The sequence below is a fragment of the Pollicipes pollicipes genome, unplaced genomic scaffold (assembly GCF_011947565.3).
Source record: "Pollicipes pollicipes isolate AB1234 unplaced genomic scaffold, Ppol_2.1 Scaffold_6686;HRSCAF=7923_pilon_pilon_pilon, whole genome shotgun sequence".
In the NCBI taxonomy this organism is placed as follows: domain Eukaryota; kingdom Metazoa; phylum Arthropoda; class Thecostraca; order Pollicipedomorpha; family Pollicipedidae; genus Pollicipes; species Pollicipes pollicipes.
The window spans coordinates 31963927-31971323 of record NW_023596921.1 but is presented as its reverse complement, the minus strand read 5'-3'; the positions used below and the strand labels follow the sequence as shown (position 1 = coordinate 31971323).

The window sequence follows — 7397 nt, the reverse complement described above, 5'->3', positions numbered from 1 at the left end:
TCGGAAAAAACAGGAGAATTGATATATAGTAAGGTTGATATTTCGGCAATATGCCTTTCTCGAACAGTAGCAGAAAAATTCAGAATAATATAAAGCAACAGCAGAAGACTTGTGCTAGTGTTTCGAGAAAGCCATGTTGCCGAAATATCAACCTAACTTTTTTCATTCTCCTGTTTTTTTCGAGGAATAAGGCTATTACTACTGGTTTATCTATTTACCCTATCAAGGTTAATTAACCTCCCAGCTTATAGCATTGTTGGAACTCTTGGATGCTCTGTGCCCGGAAAATTTATACCCATGGACACCATCGGTTTGATGTCAAATTTTAAGGACTGGGTGGTCTTTATGCGTTATGTGCATGCATGCAATAACTTGCCATTTTTTTTTTACAAATGACTTCTGCAGCATTTCTTTCAGATACTTTTTACCTTCTTGCTGTCAAGGTAATATCATCAAGCTTACGCGGGTGAAAATATTGAAGGGAGTGGTCCACATTTGCACGACGTTTTGAACTAAAACAGCCGACTTCAAGATTGCTCGGTGCAGCTCGCAGCACTGACGCAGTGAGAGATGCATTGGCTCATCCAGCTAAAACTCCGAGCCGCCAGGGGGCACCCGGATTTGAACCGGGGACCTCTCGATCTGCAGTCGAATGCTCTACCACTGAGCTATACCCCCACAACATTCCTGTATTACGCGTACACGGGAAAATGACCAATGGCAAACAATGGTAACGACCCTCCCTATGCCATGCCAAAGACCATTGAAAACTAAATCAACGCTGCACCATGATGGGGAGTGGATAGAGGCGTGTTCGCGTAATGGCAGGCCAATCTGCACGTCACATTACATTGCAGCCATTTCCGATGATATTACCGCTGATCTCGATCTGATGCCAAAATAATTGTGTACTAGATAATACAAAAGTTTAAAAGGCTCTGCTCAGACAAAAACTTTTGCGAACATGAAGCTTTTTCCCCGCGAATGCAACGAAACGCTACAATATGGCTCTGGTTTCCCCCCCCCCCCCCCGATGGCTTTCACCCGGGGGTCCATAATCTAGCAGAAAATTTGGCAGCAACGGCGCACATTTCATGACTAGACGCAGGGTCCTCGTGTTAAAATGGGCCCGCAGCTTTCTAAATGTTGAGCAGATGTATGCACACAAAGTGTATAGAGATGGCATTTGAACAATTCCCTTTCAATTTCCGGGATCAAAAATGCGCGCCGTGGCACTCGTTTTCCAGCTATTAGGCAAAGTATGGACCCATGCACGTGGCGCCATGTCCAAGCGCGTGATCGAATCCCGTTGCCGCCAAATCTTTTTGGCGGTGTTGAAATTGAGCGCAGACTGAATACAGTTACAGACTGACGATATAAATGATGAGTGCAACGATCCTCTGATTAGTCATATACATAGATACATACATATATATATATATATATATATATATATATATATATATATATATATATATATATATATATATATATATATATGTTGGAATATTTTGGCAGAATTCTTTCTTTGATACATGTTTGATTAAAAATAACTGCTGACTCAGCATTGACGAGCTTTTTGATGCCTCGTTCTAGTTTCCGGGCCTTTGACTTTGTGTCATCGCTTAGATTAAAGATGGTTCGCACAAAATTACTCATATATTCATCACTCCTTTCATTCTAACGTTTCGAGAACTTATCTCATTTTCGGAGAAGACTAAATTGCACAAGAAATAAGTTTTGAGTTTTAAAGGATAAAAAACTGTGCACTACTGTTGGAAAACATCTTTTGGTACGGAGAACATAAATGAAGCATAACTCATTGAAGTAAGACGGATTGCAACGTTCATCTTCATACATGGAAGAAACACTCATAATGGGAACATCACAAAGACACAATGGGAACACTATTGTCACAATCACATCAGAAGTGCTCACCGCCCACCACCTAGTAGCTCAAGAGTTCTGCAAGAATTTGTCTGTCTGTTTAAGGCCGGAGAGAGTTCGTTAATGAATATGCTTTCCCAAATTTGAAGGCGTCTTCTTTCACTACACGTCCGTAAAATGTCAGTGCTGTCTGTCAGTTGTTGTCGTGTCAATGTCATGTCGTGTTCCTGTCGCATGTGGTCCAGAGGTGCCCCATCACGTAAGTGCATTGTCAGGCGTCGTGAGAGTGTCGTTGTGGTCACACCAATGTAGTGTATGGGACGAAGTTTGCAGCCTTCGATGTTGCATTGGAATTGATACACTACATTGGTGCATTTCAGTTTGTCGGGTCTGTCTGGGCTGTTTCTCATAAGAAAGTTCGATATTTTCTTATTACAATAGTAAATGACAATGTCTATTTTGTGGTCGTTTTTGCCTTCAACATGTTGAGAGATAATTCCCCGTAAAGCTTTTTCGTCCTGTTCGTGAGCAGATGTCATTTTGAATTTGATAGTACAGTTTGACGGTCGGTTGGATGTCTTGCCTTGGTTTGCTGTCAAAGTGTCTTATCATATGTCGTTGTGTCTCGTTTTCAATGTCAGAATTTGAAAAACCGTTGTTCACCAAGATCTGTTTGATTCGTGCCAATTCTGAATGTAGTCCTGTCCAGTCAGAGCAGTGCTTAAATGCTCGTCGAAGAAAGGACCTTATGACGCTAATTTTGTAGCGTCGAGGACACTCACTGTCAGCATTTAAGCACCGTCCGTTGTTAGTCTGTTTCGGTTTACAGTCGTTTTGAATTGTTGTCCTTGTCCATCGACAGCTACGTCAAGAAAGCGTATTACGTTTTGCACACTTTGCTCTGTTGTGAATTTTAAGCCAGACCGTTCTTCAAAGGTGTTTTTGAGATGTCCCAGTTGGTCAATGTCCCGAACTTCCACAAAGATAGCGTCTACGTAGCGGCAGTAAATGTCCGGTCTTATGTCGTCATTTTGTAGTATGTCGGTTTCTACGTGTCCCATAAAGAAATTAGCGAATAGAGGTCCTAGAAGTGAGCCCATCGCATCAGTTATAGCTGAGCATGCAGAATATTGCAATATTTGACCCGGACGTCAACTTCTACAATATATGTATATATATATATATATATATATATATATATATATATATATATATATATATATGCATATAATGTCTGGCCTGAAAATGCAGCTGTTGTGATGTGGAACGTCTTGCGAGTTATTACAAGGAATACACATGGTACATTTTTCTATATAAGATATATATTTGTCAGGCTTAATGTAGCCAGCGGGCTGCAGGCAACAGCCTGTGGCAATGTCGCATAGCTTTACTGTGCCTGACGCACGGAACCTGAAGCGACGGTAGCGGTCCAAAGCTGGCCGTCTCCAACGCGGGCGGAGGTAGGACCAGGCACCGTGTTAGATGCTAAAGTTGTGATGCTCGTGGGCACTGCTGTGCAGGGCCGGCAGTGCCGCCTCAGGACCAGGACAGCAACGATGGCACGGTGAGATTGCAAGCACCTCTGATTGGGAAGCAATTGTGCTTAAAAGCAGACTGGTTAACATTATAACGATAAGTGCCATGATAGCGAGCTGGCACTGCACAGTTGCCCTGATGTGAAAATGTTTGAAAAACGTCTCTAAATGATCTTGGAGAGCTCAAACATTTGACACACGTATGGGTTATGTTACCATGCTCCCTTAAAGCATTTGCGGAAATATTTTTATGGCAAAAGGAGAATGCAAACGTTTTGTTACAGGCTACACTGAAAAACTAAACCCCAAAAGGCAGCTTTCACGTCAGACACGCTGCACAATAGCTACTTGGCAATTGAATATGACACATTTGTTTCTTTTCCCCTATTTAAACTAACTTAAACCTCTCTTATTTTTATATTCCTATAATATTCCTCACTTAAACTTAGATAGATTTAGAGGATGCATCATTGTCAGAAACATATGCAGCATTGCCTTAAGGCAATGAAAGCACCCAATGGACCTTAGATTGCCCTGAACCACACCCCAGTTATGCACATTCTTATCTGCAACACGAGCTGTTGATATAATATTTCTGTACCACCTTCCATTTAACATTAACTGTAACTGTAACGAAGAAATTGCGTTGATATAAGTTATGCAATGATGTTGTGTAATAGGCATATTGCTGAGGGTTGAGTTATAGCTGAGCATGCAGAATATTGCAATATTTGACCCGGACGTCAAGTTCTACAAATGATACAATGCTGAAATCCTGCTTTGGATAAGTAAGCATTCTACAATGTCAAGGTGAAATTGTTTGCGGTGTATCCTGGATGATTTCATTGCTGCAGTATAAGATCTAGGATAAATCACAGCGGTGCTTTACCTCTTGCTGCTTACGTTGAATGCAGTTACAAAGCACTGGTACTGTTTAGAACAAGATTTGTGCCAGCACCCCACAATGTTGAAATGCACTAGCAAATGTTGGTTTGCCTTTTACATATCGGTGCCAAAATGTTACAAAAAAAACTACGGTTGAAGCTACTATTGCCTCAATCTCACCTTTTTGGGCATCATTTGATGGTACTGGGTGGACTACTGGATGAATGAAAAAGAACTGCGAAATGAAAGTGGCATTTGGTTAAAATGGAGTGTCCCCAACCCAATGAAAAACACACATTGGGTGGAGGTGGGGTGAAACGGCGCTTCAGCACAGTCCATTAATATTTTGTTTTAAAGATTTGATCCGAACCCTTTGGATGGCTCGATTTCTGGTATCAGAGCTCACGCCAGGCAGTGCTTGTGTGAGCCCTGACCCCTACCGCCCGATCGCGCAATTCCATGTCAACGGCAGAATTTGGTGGCGAAAGCTTAACGTGCCGCAATGTTCGGCACGGTCCGTCCCGCCCTCTGACGTCAAATGACCTTCAGCGCGACCGCTGCCACCAGCCGTAGGCCATATCTGTCAAGTGCAAATAACGAGCGCCCTAAAGCGACTCGAGCCCACCCCACCACGTGCGGGTGAATCGAAAGGCAGGCGCTCTTACCAACCGAGCCACTGGGACGGACAAATTTTTAAAGTTACATATATTAATTTTTTAATGTGCACAAAGAAACAAAAATTTACATATATCAATTATTATGATATGGACACACATAGCCTTATAATTTCATGTAAGCTGAATTGTGCCAGAAACCTGTTGACAATTTTTGAATCAGATGACTTACTCTACGCAGTGCAGGCTGGTTTTGCCTTTGGTTCAATAGCATAACAGGTGTGTGCACAACATTACATCATAACATTTATATTATCGTAGTGCTATTTATTTCTCAGCACACACACACACACACACACACACACACATATATATATATTATGTGATCACACAGCTGTGCTGAATTGATATAACTGGTGCCAGCCCTTTCTCATGGGTGTGAACACCTCTGTAGATACTGGTGCAAGGTTATCATTGCATATGTTAAGCATTTAAATGTCAATCAGACAATAATCTCAGCATTCATATATTGGGAAATAACAAGATTCACAGCTGCAACATGCATATACCTGGGAACACATTGACCAGGCACTTCACATGCAGCACTCAACAGCCGGTAGCCTATGCTACAATGTTCATAGCTGAATCGCTGTGCAGTAACTGAGTCATTACGTGATCAATTATCCTGCAGAATGTTTAAAATGAGTCATAGGGTGTATACCGAGACATAATGTGACTACGCAAAGAACAAGACACATGAAATTAACCTAGAGGTATCCGAAATCATTTAAAATGCAATTACATCCTTCAACCACCGTTCCCACTACTGCATCGCACTTTAAGTGTTTTGCGGCTGGCATCGGATTAATACTTGATCGGCCACAAACGGACCAAAGATGCCGCTGGCAAATCACTGCCAACTTTTAGTACAACATTCGCAATCCGGTCTTAATCCCGATGTTATATGTAGTATGTGTCGATACCTACTAGTCAAAACTTTGGAAGTACCCAGTGTTCTATTGCCATGGCTTCCACCACAGTAGGCGTTTTCGAGACGCACTTTGGCTCTGGGAATTGGGGCATCACATGATCCAGGCGTCACACTGATTCAAACTTCAACCAACCAACTTGTCGGCAACAGGTCCTTGCCCGCTAGGCCAACCACAAACGTTTTTGATCCGCACCAGTGAAGGTACGCACGGTCGTTGTCATGACGACGATGGTCATAACTGCAGACACAAGTGTAGTGCTGTCACATAACGTTGACAGCGTAATTTGGACTCCGAAACAATAAACATGTATGTCCGTATCATGTCTTGACAGCGCTGCAGTGTCAATACCAAATGCCACTAATAGACGTAACCACGGGTGTCACTTTGTATTCTTTTTGGTGGGCCCTCCTCAATGTTCAATCTGCCCCCCCCCCCCCCCCCCCGACGGTGAGTTTAGCCTCTCCAACCTTCTGGGGCCCAAGTTCATGTAGGACATTGCAAATAGAAGCTAGAAATTGTATAGAATTTAAAGAGGGTTTCCAATCGCTGTTTCAGTGGTAAAAGAACCAAAGCAGCTGAAAACTGTGATATCAAGTCCAGCTTAGCACACCTGACTGAGTTAGTCACACATTTAAAGCTCCGCGGCCGTTCCGTCTTGCCTTTTTTCTCTTTTTTTGTTTTGTTTAGTCTTGTGTGCTGTGCATACAAAATGGTCGAGTTTTATGCTATTGTGGAAGTATTTTGACATTATTCAGCGATGTTTAAGTTATACAGACCGCAGCAAATCGCGCTGTTTTCCTACGGTCTCTTATCGAAAAACTGGGAACAATACGCGAACAAGTTATGAATCCAAGGAGCCATTGGAATGTTCATGAATGTTCGATGAAACTTCACTTGAAAATCCGACGAAACATTTGCAAAGTCCTGGCGATCGACAGCAGCCCCTAAACCGATAGCGGTGATCGTCCGACTATAACCACCAACGCAAGCCGTGTCAGATATGTCTAATGGGAGGGATGTAACTTCACTCCGCTGTGCGGCAATCAGGGGAGATTTTCATGGCAGACATTATTAGTCGCGCAAATCAACCTTACACTTTTTGCTCCTGAAGCCGTAGATGTCCTACAACGTCTGAGCCCATATCACATCGACTCCATGTCGATTACCGACACCTGATTTTGACGATCGACGCCAAACAAAATTATAATGATGCCCGACGACAGCATCTTTCGCCGAGACAGATCAAGCAAACGTATTAGACCAGGTGTGTATTTCTTTTTTTAGTGTGTTTGGGGTACTCCAACTTCATAACGTCACTGAGAGAAAATTGAGCCTAATCCGGGAAGCATCCTGTTTATTTTTTAGTGTATTTGGCGCAATTTTTTCGGTCGGTCTCACTAATCATTTTTTTTTTGCGAAACTTACCGCTATAGCAGAGTCCCCTACTTCGGTGTCGACTGGTTCCGACAAGTCCGACACCCGTA

At 42.7% G+C, this 7397-nt stretch overlaps 1 non-coding gene across 1 annotated transcript; it reads right to left on the bottom strand.

Moving 5' to 3' along the window:
* Nucleotides 1–606: 606 nt before the first annotated feature.
* On the bottom strand, nt 607–678 carry TRNAC-GCA (transfer RNA cysteine (anticodon GCA)). Its single transcript has one exon. It is a non-coding gene; the product is annotated as a tRNA-Cys (tRNA).
* Between the last annotated feature and the right edge of the window lie 6719 nt (nt 679–7397).